This window comes from Carya illinoinensis, chromosome 15, assembly GCF_018687715.1.
Source record: "Carya illinoinensis cultivar Pawnee chromosome 15, C.illinoinensisPawnee_v1, whole genome shotgun sequence".
NCBI lineage: Eukaryota > Viridiplantae > Streptophyta > Magnoliopsida > Fagales > Juglandaceae > Carya > Carya illinoinensis.
The window spans coordinates 14825043-14839827 of NC_056766.1; the positions used below are offsets into that span (position 1 = coordinate 14825043).

At 35.9% G+C, this 14785-nt stretch overlaps 1 long non-coding RNA gene across 1 annotated transcript; it reads right to left on the minus strand.

The window, feature by feature from the left end:
* Nucleotides 1-475: 475 nt before the first annotated feature.
* Nucleotides 476-2070, minus strand: LOC122297389. Its single transcript, XR_006238760.1, has 2 exons — nt 1050-2070; nt 476-926 (listed from the first exon to the last, which is right to left on the minus strand). It is a non-coding gene; the product is annotated as an uncharacterized LOC122297389 (long non-coding RNA).
* Nucleotides 2071-14785: the final 12715 nt, after the last annotated feature.

Below are 14785 nucleotides of genomic sequence, written 5' to 3' on the forward strand. Positions count from 1 at the left end.
GATCAAAATTAAATATTGAATAAAATATTGTTAGAACATAATTTTTTAATAATATTTTTGTTTTGAAATTTAAAAAAATAAATTATTTATTATACCTTGATTACGAATTTGAAAAAGTTATAATGAATATATAGCTTTTTTTTTTTAAGAGCTCAAATCAGGAGATATGAACAGCTTATCTTCACACCTACCAGTTAAACATTATTACCCAAGATCAAGAATGGAGGACTCCACGAAAGATGTAACTTCAAAAGGAAATTCAAACCTACACTTGTATTCGTATTTGCTGAAATTAACACACTTGTATAAGAATAAGAAATCATATCCAACAAGAAATGCAAGAATTTCAGACCAATCATCAACAGACGCAATCCAAAAGTATTATATGAAACCGCCACTCTTTCTCCATAGCATCAAGTCAGATTCGCAAGTAGCAGAACTGAAAAACTACAAAAAAATAAAAAAAGGAAAAACATTTTTTTGATAATTAATAAGAGATTTTATTACTAAGAATAGGCACAGCCCAAATTCACAAAAAGTATACAAAGGAAATACCTACTACATTCTAGAAGCAGGAAAAAGACTAAAACAGATTCAGTATATTATCATCCCTCCTTACAAAAATCCTAGCCGACAAACACAACGTAGAAAAGAAAATATCCTGAATTTCTCCGAGAGAACGCTCTGTCTTCAAAGAATAAAAAGGGAAAAACTCAACCTTTACAATCAGAATCGATTTTTCTTCATCGACACCAACATGACAAGAAAACAATCACCAACGACGGAAAGTATTGAAAGAAAATTCCATTTCAGCCAACGGACAACATAATTTGGAGACAAATCCAGATTTGGCAATGAAGATGATGACGGTGCATCAAGAGAAAACCAACACGAAGAAGATCACATCCTTTCAAAAATGCAAGATTCTGAAACGAACCATCAAAAGACGCAACCCAATAGCATAATATAAGTCCCAACAACTATGAAACCGTCGCTTTCTCCATAGCATTAGGACGGATAAGCAAGAAGCAAAAAAGAATTACCAATACCTTCTGAAATCAATTTTCTTCGTCGACAAACGATATCATAAGAAAACCATCACCCACGGTAACTATTGAAGGAAAACAAGAAACGCAGAAACCTTTATCGTTACGATCTGAAATCAATATTCTCCATCGATAAACGATATCATAACAAAACCATCAACAATGGTAAGTGTTGAAGAAAAATCCGAATCTTTAATGGTAAAGAAAATTCTTCCCTTTCAGCAAACGGCCAATGAAATTAGAAGAGAAAACCCAGATTGCGCAGCGGAGATGGTCGGCGATGCATCAAAAAACATAAGACGAAGAAGTTCAACACCTTTCAAGAATTCAAGAATTTCGAAACCAATCGTCAATAAAAACACAACCCAACAGCATAATATAAATCCGAACGACTATGAAACCGTCGCTCTTCTCCATAGCATTAGGACGGATAAGCAAGAAGCAAAAAATATTACCGATACCATCGACAAACGATAACCATTGAAGGAAAGTCCCAACTTTAACGGGAAAGTAAATTCTTCCCTTTCAGAGGACAACGTAATCGGAAGAAAAGGCCAGGATTTCGCAGCAAAGATGATCGGCGATGCAACAAAAAACCTAACGCAAAAAAGACCACATCCTTTCAAAAATTCAAGAATCTCGAAACCAATCCTCAATAAAAGCACAATCCAAAAGCATAATATAAATCAGAACGGCTATGAAACCGTCGCTCCTCTCCATAGATTTGGAACGGGTGCGCAAGAAACAAATCTATAACGAAAAAAAAAATACACCTTCCCTTTCAGCTAACGGACAAAATAATTAGGAGAAAATAACCCGGATTTCACACGGAAGATGATCGGAGTCGCACCGAAAAGCCCAAACGAAGATCTTCCCCAAGAGCTATCATATAACTCAAAACCTATAACGAAAGAAACCTAAAAGTTAGAACTACGAGGATCTGGATTAAGAGGTGGGTATTTTTTATAGGCAATGGGGGGAGTCGGTCAGGAAAGGCGGTGGACACACGTAATCGTATTCTAAGTCGGTCACTTTACGCGGAGTCAAATCTTGTGGCGTTCCACGCGATGTTTAAAATAAACAATTAAAAATATTGAAAATACTGTAATCATTATTAAATATTAAATATTTTTTTTATTTTTTTAATAATTAATAAAATGATTATTAATAAATTTATATTTTTTTATTTCTATTTTAATGGTTAAAGATGTTTAAAAAAAACTTTAATATATTTCTATCATCACCCCTTTTATCTCATGTTTCTATTATAAATATTGATAAATAGAATAGATAAATATTGACTTAAATTATAAATATAATAAAGATTATATAAATTAAAGGTCGTGTTTGCAAAGAAAATTACATTTTTGGGAAGGTTGTAGAAATTAAAACATGAAAATGATGTAACAAAATCAAACTCAGCTGTTGATAAAACGATTCAAATCAGATTGAGACTTGAATGAGGGAAATGTGGGAGTGACGGGAAACTTATGGAGGAGGTTACATTGGAGAGAGTTTGGAAGCTTAAAGCCTACTTCTAGGATTGGTTACATTGGAGTATTAAGGTGATATCATATATTTAATAAATAATAACAAAATAGTAAAAATTAACAATAAAATAATAAATAATAATACAAAATAATAAAAAATAAATAAAAATTAATAATAAAATAATAAATAGTAGTGAAGTATACTAAGAATAGTAGTTTGGATAAAGAAATAGTTTGAATTCTTCTCATTTCATCATTACAATTTTCTTAAATTTTCACATAAAATATAATAAATAATTCTATTTTTCTAAATTTTAAAATAATAATAATATTAAAAAATAATATTCTAACAATATTTTATTCAACTTCCATCTAAAACCATCTCCCCCATCTCACTATCCAAACTACACCTAAGTGATTAATTGCATGTTTGGGATTGTAGTGGATAATACAGTTTTAACTTTATGATTTATAACTTATTTAAATAATAAGATCTATTATTAAAAAATTATTTACTATTAGTTAATCATTTATCTAAAGTAGTTTCAAATATTTTATATTTAAAAAAAAACAAATTAAAATATTACTTTTTGTGGTAGAAATTGACATAAAATATCATTTGATTTTTTAAAAATTATGACATTCTCCTAAATAGTTTGAAAGTTATAATAATCTTAAAGTTATATGGGTATTTTTACTCATTAATAGACTTTTTAAAACTAGAACTATGTTTTGGATTATCCAAAAAAAAAAGTTTGAAGAAAAGCATCAAAATTTTGTTTACAAATATACCTTTTAACTTATTTGAAACTAAAAAATATTTTAATATATAACGTTCAAGCAACCTAATTACTTTTAAAACTATTTAAGCATTTTTTAAGATTTTAGTTGTAACACCCCAATGGAATGCCTAAATTACGTGGTCTATACTCTAAAAGAACTAGTCGATGATATAATTGAAGTCTCATTGTAACTTTCTAAAGAGCAATAACTTCTCATTCTCAAGTAATGTGGGATCTCATATACCACCTATCCTTATTCTTATCATATGGGGTATTAAATCTACTGTCCTTAAATTCCCAACATCATTATTAGGCCAATTTGTTGTAGATGGCATGGCTCAAGTCCAACATTTCTAGCTGTGATAGACTCTGATACCATTTGTAACATTCTAATAGAAAACCCAAACCACATGGCCTATATTCCAAAATGACTAGTCAATGATATAATTGGAGTCTCATTGAAACCTTATAAAGAGTAAGAACTTCTCCTTCCTTAACAATATGGGATCTTATACACCATATACCTTTATTTTTATGATATGAGGTATTACATCTGCTACAACCCAAACAATATCTAATATGGCCTAGTTTGGATACAAAAATGTCTCTAACTCATTTTAACTTATCTCATCTAATTATTATAACTTTTTAAAATTCTAATACAAAATATAATAAATAATTTAATTTTTTCAAATCTCAAAATAATAATAATATTGAAAAATAATATTCTGACAATATTTTATTCAATTTTTATCTCATCTCAACTCACTATCCAAATCTCACATAAGTGTATGCATTCTATTCATTTCTTTCTTATTGGGTGCTTATTACTTATTAATTGCGTTAGTAACCTTTGGTCCCTCTATGGTTCAACCATAACCCTTTTTGTTAAAAATGACAATTCGTGTTTGTGGATTGTATTCGTATCGTGTCAACTCATAAATATTTGACTATATAGCTCAACCTGAACTCAAACTGTTAAGTTAAATATGTCAAATCTTCAAACACTAATATGACTCATTTGAATAACAGGTTGTGTAGTATCACTTATTTTGATTCATTTAATAATTAATTAGAAATTAATCAACATGACATGATTCATTTCAACTTGTTTCATGTAAATGGATTAAATTAATTCACATAATCCATTTGACCTAATTAATATAATTCCACATAAGTTCATAATTACAATCTCAATAAAAAAAACATAAGTATATTGAAAAATATCAATATTATAATCCAATAATAATAAAATCATGATTATAAGTAAAAATGTAAACGGGTCATAATAAGTTGGTTTCGTGTTAAGTAGGTTAACTCATTAATAACTTGTTTATAAATTGTGTCTTAATGGGTCGGCCTGTTTTAACCTGAATCCATTAATATCAAATTCAAACCCGCTAATTTTGTGTCATGCTCGTATTGGGTTTACAAGTCGTATCACGTATTGCTACCCCTACTTTTTTATTTGAGGAGAGGCTAGGGACTCGACACGGTGAATAAAGGGCTTTTACACCCTCCAATAGAATTTCAACATGTATGCATTCTAAAAGGGGAATAATTGAACCACACACCCGGCAAGCAAATCTCTCTCTCTCTCAAGCTTTTTCTCATTACTAATAAATCTAAAAACTATGGAGAAAATAAATGGAAAAAATCGCTAAAGCTATGAACCATAAAATTGTACTAGCCATGCAGTGTTTTGCATTGTGTCCTTCCATCAAACTCAGAAACCAAAACCAATTCTATGGTTTGAAATTCTTTTTGCTCTTGTGAGAAACACAATTTTGATCACCTTATAAGCAACATTCTCTAATTATTTAGATGAAAAATAGAGATTTCAAATTTAGATTTGTAGCATCAAGTCGTGACCGATAAAGGATGTTTTGGATGTGTTGGGCCAAAGCCAAACATGTAGGAAAGTGAGAGCTATCAAAATGACATGTTCTCTGAATTCTGTGTGTATTTTTGTTACATTGATAAGGATATTTATACATGATTTTTGTACAATATATGTTACATAACTTGAGAGTAAAATAGACTATACAATGCCTACGGTTCCTCTACAGTAGCTTTTATTTGAGCATCAATATCTTTTATATTAATACACCCCCTTGAGTCCAAGGTTGTGTCTACAACATTGAGACTCGTTCTTAACTTAAAAAATCTATCAGCTACCAACGGTTTGGTAAATATATCAGTTAGTTGATCTTTGGAGCTGATGAAATAGATATTTAACGTCTTGACAGCAACTTAGTCTTTAACAAAACGAAAGTTAATATCCATATGTTTTATCCTTGAGTGATAGATAAGATTGGCAGCCAAGTAAGTTGCTTTAATGTTGTCACACCACAATGTTGGAGCTTGACTAAGAGGTAATCCAAGTTCAGAAATAAATGTTTGAAGCCAAATAAGTTCAGCTACTGCTGATGCTACAAACTTGTACTTAGTTTCAGTACTTAACCTTGCAACAATGCTTTGCTTTTTTGAGCTTCAAGAGATGAGATGCTTATCCAAGAAAGTACAAAACTACTTGTAGATTTTCTATCATCAGGGCATCCAGCTCAGTCCGCATCTGAGTAGGCTTGTAATTTAAAGGAAGATTGGGAGGAGAAAAACAGACCAAGATTGATGGTTGCTTCCAGATAACGCAATATGCGTTTTACTGCAACCCAATGTGGCAATTTTGGTGTGTGCATTAATTGACACACCTTATTAACCGCATAAGATATATTTGATCCTGTGAGAGATAAGTATTGCAAAACTCCAACAATACTTCTAAAGAGGATAACATCATCAAAACTGAGTGAGTCAAATTTTGATAGCTTTAAGGTTGCTGCCATAGGTGAGGTGACTGGCTTTGCATGAAACATTTTACTCCTATTGAGTAAATCTTTAATATACTTTCTCTGAGAAAGTAATAAATCATTGCTCAAATGTGTTATTTCCAAACCGAGAAAGTAGGACAAACTGCTTAGGTCTTTAACTGGGTAGGCCAAACTCAAGTCACTAATAAATGTATCAATAGCAGAGGCTTTAGAAGCAGTGATTACAAAGTCGTCAACATAAACTAGAAGGTACATGCATAGATCACCATGAGTAAGTAAAAAGAGAGATGCATCAGTCTGAGAGGCTTGAAAACCATAATCAAACAACCATGAACTCAACTGGGCAAACAATGCTCTTGGAGCCTGTTTTAGGCCATAAACTGCTTTTTACAATTTACAAACATAATTGGGATATTGAGGATTGATAAATCCTAGAGGTTGATGCATGTATACCTGATCTATGAGGGTTCCATGAAGGAATGCATTTTGAATGTCAATCTGTCACACGGGCCATCCACAAGCAACAACAAGTGATAAGATCAGTAGAATTGTAGGTGCCTTAACCACTAGGCTAAAAGTCTTGTGAAAATCAAGGCTAGGCTGCTGATGGTAGCCTTTGGCTACAAATCGTGCCTTCCTTTGCTCAATAGACCCATTGGCATGGAGTTTTGTTCTGTATACCCATTTGCAACCAAGGACATTAGAGGACGGGTTAGGAGGGACTAAGGACCAAGTATGGTTTTGAAGTAATGCTTGGTACTCCTGGTTCACGGCTTCACGCCATTTTGGATGTTTAGAAGCGATGGAATAGTTGGTAGGTGTTTCAGGGTTGATTGTGGTAGCAAGAAATTGCTGAGAAGGATAAGTAATTGTATCATCCATTCGAATACGAGGTTGAGAGGAGTTGGTGTGTACTCTTATGATGATTGGTGAAAAAGGTGGAGTGAGGAGAGGAAGATTAGAAGTGCCATGGGAAGAGGAACTAGGGATTTCAAATTGGGAAGAAGGAGGAGGAGTTGGGGGAAAATGAGTTGATGGGCTCTGAGATGAGGAAGGAAGGGAGTTTGGGCCTAGGCCTAAAATGGAAGGTTGTGGATTGAGAATTGGTAAACCAACGTGTGATTGAAGTTGAGATTGAGAATGAGGGATTGTAATGGGCCTATGGGTTGAATATGGAAATGTGTCTTCATGAAAGATGACATCGCGGGAAACATAAAGCTAATTGTTTTTAAGTCCAAACACTTGTACTCTTTGTGAATCGAACTATAACCAAGAAAGAGACATGAGGTGGAGTGATAATTTAATTTGCATTGATTGTAAGGACGTAAATTAGGAAAACACTCACACCTAAACACCTTTAAGAAGTGATAATCTAGATCACGATGATAGACACTATAGAATAGTGTTTTATTGTCAAGTTTTGGTGAGGATAAAAGATTTATGAGATACACGACTATATCAAAAGCATCAGCCCAATAGGTGAATGGGAGCGAAGCTTGGGCCAACAAGGCAAGCCTAGTCTTGACTATATGCCTGTGTTTTCTTTCCACAAACCCATTTTGTTGTACGTATGTGGAAAAAAAAACGATGGTGAATCTCGAGTTTTTTACATATTGGCGTGAGTGTTTGGAATTCACCACCTCCATCGATTTAAAGGGTGATGAGTTTAGTGTTAAAGAGATGTTCAACAAAAGGTAAAAAAACTGGAAAAGACATTAATAACATCATATTTTAATTTTAAAGGGTAAAACCAAGTGAACCGAGTGTATTGATTTACAAAAGAGGCATAATACTTGTAACCTTGTCTGGAAACAAAGTGGACTGGGCCCCAAACATCTGCATAGACCAAGTCTAATGGTCTATTTGAATGGGCTGAATGAGAAACAAATGGAAGTTGGTATTTTTGGCTAAAGGACACTTGGTACACTAGAAATGGGAGGCAGTGGGGGTAACCTTCAAACAGGTGGTGTACAGAATACGAGAGAGTGTTGTGTGATGAGGATGGCCCAACTGACAGTGCCATTGAGCTACGGACGTCTTCCCGCCTAAGTTGATAGATGGAGAGGAGGAGGAGGTGGAAGGAGAGGCTGACTCCAAAGGAAAGATGTAGAGGCCATCACAGATTGGCCCTGTGAGGAGGGTCTTCCCCATCGAGATGTCCTTCATATAGAAGAAAGAGGCATGAAATTCAAAATAGCATGTATTATTATTACAAAATTTTGAAACAAAGATGAAATTCTTGGTAATGTTAGGAACATGAAGAAGATTTTTAAGTAAGAAGGAAGAGGAAGGAGAATATAGAGAGGAGTCACCCGTATTCTGAATGGGAGGGCCTGAACCATCCCCTAGTTGAATTTGTTCACTATGATAGTAAGGCTCAGAGGTGTGATTAAGGTTGTTGAAGTTATGGGTTATGTGATGGGTTGCTTCTAAATCTGGGTACCATGTGGGGTCTGAGAATGTGTTGGGTTGTGTGAAATTGGCCGAGAAGGAAGTAGGAGTACCATGCTGATAGCTATGATCAAAATGATGCATGCACTGTATAGCTACATGTCCAGCTTTTTAACACACTTGGCAGGTTGGGCATTGATGGCTAGATTGTGATGACCCGCTTTTGAGTGTATTTTCGCTGAAATGGTTGTTTTATTTTAATTAATATATTAGTTATTTATTTTAATTTTATTTGCGTTTTAAAATTAGTTTTTAATTTATTTGAGGATTTGTTTTATTTCTTTAAGTCGTTTTGTGGTTTTTAATCTTTTTGGCGGTTTAGTTTTGTTTTCCCGGAGTGAGGATTGGACCTCACTTCTTTTCACATCTTTTTCCTTTTTTCTTTTTTTTTTCTTTTTCCTTCTTCTTTTCTTTTTCCTTTCTTTTTCTTTTTTTCTTCTTTTTCTTTTTTCTTTTCTCTCTCCCTGCGTCCGAACCCCCCCCGATTGGCTCTCTCTCTCTCTTCTCTCTCCCTCACGGCCGAAACCTTCTCTCTACCGGCCCACCGCCGTCCGGCCACCATTCAGCTCGCCACCGGTCCCAAACTCTTCCCCTCCCTTCGGCGCACCACCCCTCCGAAGGCCACCCCCAACCGGCCGGCCGTTTGGCAGGAAAACACCCAACAAAGCCGCACGGATTTTGCTCCGATCCGCCGCCGTCGCTCCACCTCCGGCCACAATTTCTTCACCACTTCATCACCGACTCCTTGCCGTCCTAACCCACCCATTTCCGGCCTCCAACGACCACCGGAACAGCTCCTACGAGCTTAGTTTCCGATTTGCATTTTCCGGCCATTTCCGGCGATTCCGCCGCCACCCACGGCCGTTCATCACTTCCAATAGCTTCACAACCATCCCTAGACTATTCCCTATCAATTTCGTGTCCTAGTTTATCCCCGTTCAAAAGTGGATTTTTCAAACCCACGGCCGCAGTGAATTTTCACTGTGACGTTGCTTTTCCGCCGCCGTTTGCAACGCCGCTTGTTTTCTAAAATTACCGTATAGCGCTGTAAGTATTTTCCAAACCCTATTTTCAGATTTAAATATATATCACTCATTCAATTTATTTATTGTTGTTGGTTGTTGATTCCGGACTAAGTCCGAGGAGTTTCGGGGGTCGGATGGATGATGACGGAGTTGTCTGTTTAATTGTTTTATGTTGTTTGATTATTTTATTATGCATTGTTATGGCATTGCATGGTGCATGCACGTGTGTTTGTGGAATTGTGTGAAAGGCCTGTGTATTGGCGTGAGTGGTTTTACGGGTGCGTGTGTATCACGACCCCAAGCCGGGATGGGGTATTATCCCGGTGGAGCTCCTCTGGTCACTCGGGAGCGGAATAAACTGAGTGATGTCCCCTGAGTTGTCGTTAGACGATGGGAGCGGGGGCTAGGGGTTGCTTGGCTACGAACACGCCGGGCGCGGAACCGGGCATCGCCCTACGCACCGACTCTGTGGCCCTTCGCTGGTGAGGGCTAGAGGATGCTTGGCTACGCACGTGCGGGGCGCGGAACTGGGCATCGCTTGTTAGGTGTCACACGCGTGGTGGTACTCTGCGGTGTGGCACTGGAGCCAGGGTGTGCGGATGACCCCTAGGGGAGGTCATGATGCACGCGATTAAAATTGGATAATGGTTTGAGAGGCCAAATGGGACTTTTGGCGTGGTATTGGGCCAAATGGACTTTTGGCGAGATATTGGGCCAAATGGGTTTTTGGCGTGTGTGGAAAACTTGTGTTTTATGGGCTTTGTGCATTGGGCATGTTTCATGCATCTTGTTTGAGTTTTATGTGTTTTTATTTGGTAGTGTTTGGGTTTTACTTACCTGCGGTACCATTTTTGGTTCCGTAGCTTTTGGTGCAGAGTTCGAGGAGGAGGAGGAGGAGGCTGAGCCCGAGGATGCGGCTCCGCCGGGTTACTGATGTCATGCTTTGTATTTGATATTTTATTATATGTGTGTTTTGTAATATTTTATTTATGTATGTTTTAAACAGCTTGTATTACGTTAAGAAAATTCTGGTACTTAGTTATGACTTTCGTTATCCGCTGCGTGTTCTTTCGTGCACATTTGTTGCCTTTGCACACACTCGGCACCCGTCGATAGGATGGTGACCCGGGTTGTCACCATCCGGACGTCTCGATTTCCCCGTGTTCGGGCGTGGGGATTTGGGGGCGTCACATAGATGGGTTTGATTATGTAGTAGGGGAAAAGCTACTGCCACCTCGATTTGGATAGTTGGATCTACCTCGCCCATTTCTACCATTGCATCCACCACGATACTGGTTGTGACCACGCCCACCAGCATTTGTGAAATTAATAGAAGGCTCAAGGGAGATAGAACTCCGTACATTGTGAGCAAGTCTACTCTCATGAACAAGAAGCAACCGAAACAACTCATTAGAAGAAATGGGCTCAACCCGTGTAGTCATAAAGATAATAAAAGAGTCATATGTGGAACCAATTCCAGTAAGAAGGTTTGTGACGAATTTAGTGTCAGGTAAGCGATTAGTAGAGGTAGCAAGAATATAAGCAATAGATCTAACTTTACCAAAATAATTAGTGATGCTTTGGTCACCCCGAGTCAGATTAGCAAGTTGAAATCGGACTTGAAACTATTTGGCTTGAGAGTGAAAGGCAAACAGAGAGGAGAGGAAAAACCAAAGCTCACGAGAGGTTTTTGATGAAAGAACATGCCCTAGGACCGAGTCAGAGAGGGATGAGAACAAAATGCTAAGAACCAGTTGGTCATTTCGTTTGTAGGAGGAATAAGCTGGGTTAGGGTGAGATGAATCTAGGAGAAGGTCAGAAGGAGATCGAAGTGTGCCATCAACATATTGATAGAGATCCTAACCTCATAGGTAGGCAGAGATCTACACTTGCCATAATGGGTAGTTACTAGTGGTGAGCTTGGTGGTGACTATATGCGGAAAGGAGGACATGATTGAGGAATTTGGATAGGAAAAAGGAGAAGATAAGGCAATGGATCAGGAGATTGTTAGTCGATTGCTCTGATACCATATCAGAATGACATGTTTTCTGAATTTTGTATGTATTTTCATTACATTGATAAGGATATTTATATATGGTCTTTGTACAATATTCTGAGAATAAAAAAGGAATAAAATCTGTTATATAACTTGAGAGTAAAATAGACTATACAATGCCTACGGTTCCTCTATAGTAGCTTTTATTTGTACATTAATATCTTCTATATTAATAAGATTAATAAGAGCTTCAGGGCTATGATGGCTTGTTTGGAGAGAGACAAAGTAAGATCAAGCAAAGAGAGAGAGAAGGGAGAAAGATTGAGGGAGAGAGGGGAGAAAGAAAAAGTAGGATTTGTTTGCATGGTGTGCTGTTCAATTATTTTTTTCTTAGAATACATCTGTGTCAAAATTCCTTAGAGCTGGAGATATATAAGCCTCATATTCACTACATCTAGTTAATTTCATTTAATTAGTTGATTCATTTTAATGTTGCTCTTTATAAAATGGATTTTTTTTTTTTATTTTATTTACATGAAATTTTGAATGTTTGGAAAGAAATACGGTCAAAAAGCATAAATAAATAAATAAACAACTCCTAAATTTTATTTAGATATCCAAACTTAAAAAAAGCGCCTTATATCTAAAACTTTAATTTTTTTATTTTTCATGGGAGTAGTAAAGCATAGGTCAAAATTATTAGAAAATTATATATATTCATTGTAAAGGATGAAAAAGTTCTTAAATAAATCAAAAGTTGTTTAACTTGTTTGGTTCTCATCATCTTATGACGTGACATTAGATAATAGGTTCATAAGTGAAATATAATAAATAATTTTTAATCATCTAATACCACGTCATAAAATGATGAGATGATAATGAACAATATTACTTTTTTCCCTACTCACTTAAATTTCTCTGCGGATCAACCATCACCCGTTTTATTTGATTCATTTTACGGCCTTTTTTTTTTTTTTGGTACAGGAGGTTTTGGATGTTTTAGAAAGAAATGCGGCCAAAAAAAAAAAAAAAAAACTCAATTTTATTTAGCTATTCAAACTTGCATGAAAAAATGAATAACTTATGATCGATCATTCTATTAAATGGTTGAAAACAAACTCAAGTATTGCCACCTAGCCCACCATTAAACCCAAAATGTGTCCGCACCGCACGTAATCCTTACTCCTACTCCACTGTTCCTCTGTTGCTTTCTTGCACAATCCCAAGCTTGTCCATGAAGACCACCCACCTTTGAACTCAAGGTACATATCCTCCTTCAATTACCCAAATTCAGCTTCATCTCCATGAAATTGTTTTCAGTTGTTATTTTCGCTGGTCATTATTTTATGTGCCATTATTATCAGGAAGGGGTGGTTCAGGGGAAAAAAAGGGCATATCTTGGCGGTAAGGATCTTCTCCCACTGGGGTCCAACTGGATTGAAATTTACCAGGTGGAATTGTTGGTTGTTAGCTAGAGGATTATTGAGAAGAGTTAAAAAAAAGGGATCAGTTTGGAGGATTATGAGCACAATAGGAATGTTATTAGTTTTTGTTAAATGCTATACAGAAGAGAAGAGGAGATGCAATCGATTTCACACAGCGAGGAGAAGAGGAGACCATTTTGGTACGCACCGTTTCGAACATCTGGGAGGAATGGATTTTCATCTTCTTTCAGCTTTCTACATTTAACTATTTCCATCTCTAAAATCGTCAACCCAATTCTCAGTGGTGAATGCTGTGTCACAATTTCACAAAATGAGATCGAAGAAGAAACTAATGTATCATCTGGATGCTTTATCTTTGGTCCTAATTCCTCTCCCTCCCGAGATCTAAATAAAAGTGTTTGTTTTAGTCTGAACTCTCTACAAGATCAAGCTCGATAAATTCCTCACCCAATACAGTATTATGCCTTTGGTTGCCCAAGAAAGCCAAACCAACTCCCACGATTGCTCCCTGGCCGCTTCCTTCACTCTAAACAAGACCCACATCGATAAACTTATGGAGAAGGAGAGGAACCTGGTCTTGCAGATTGCGGTCTATCTGGAGCAAAGAGGGAAGGTCGCGGTGGAGGTGGATTTGCGCGCATTGAGACAAGGGTAATATTCACCAAGGTTATGTCGCCATCGAAGGGAATGAGAAGAAGGATTCCTCTGTAAATGAATAGAGAAATAGGGAAGAAGAAGGTGACAATTTTATAGATTTGGATTTTCGAAGGCGAAGGGAAGGAAAATCTTTTGAGGGTGTTTTAGGTAATAATATGATGGAACATCCTCTTGATTTTATTGTGTACACTTCTAAGAGCATCCTCATCCGGTTTCTCATCTTCATCCCTATAATTTAACTCAAAATCAAGTTTCTTCAAATTTATCCCTAAATTTTATTCATCTTCTAAAAACCTCCTACATCTCATTTCACATCCCTATCTCTATTCTACTAAATAATATTTCTCTATTATTTTTTTATTACTTTTTTCTCTCTCTTCCATTTACAATCCTAACTACTAACTCTTTTGTCTTATTATCTTTTTTTCAAATATCACTTTCTACTAAATATTTATATGATTTTGACTACCCAATACAGTATTTTTTCAAATCAATAATCGTATTATAAAAATAGTAAATTTTATTAATAAATTAATGCATTTTCTAATGTGATGGTAAATTTTTTTAGAAGAATACTCTTTATCAATTAAAGATTAATGAGGATCCGTAGTCACGTATTGATGATATAATTTTTTTAATTGGATGTAACGGTAATATTACCTGTCCTTTCTCCAACGGTCATATTTGTTGTCCTTTTTATAACGGTAATATTTTTTGTCATTTTTTCAACGGTAATATTTTTTGTCTTTTCTCTAACGGTAACTTTTTTTATCTTCTCTCAAACGGTAACATTTTTTGTTTGTAGTGTAACGGTAACTTTTTCCTCTATAAATTAGCATATTGCTAACATTCACATTCTCACAAACTCAAGTCTCATTTCATTTATAGAACAGAGATTCTATTCTATCCTTTGATCTCTCACTCCCTTCATCAAATGGCTCGTACATTCTTTCGCAAATTGACATACGTATCATTTGAAGATGATAGCGATGTTCATACTGAGGAGGTCGATGGACAGTCATCGAGGCAGCGTGACAAATAGGCACCCACGTAAGTTTATTCGG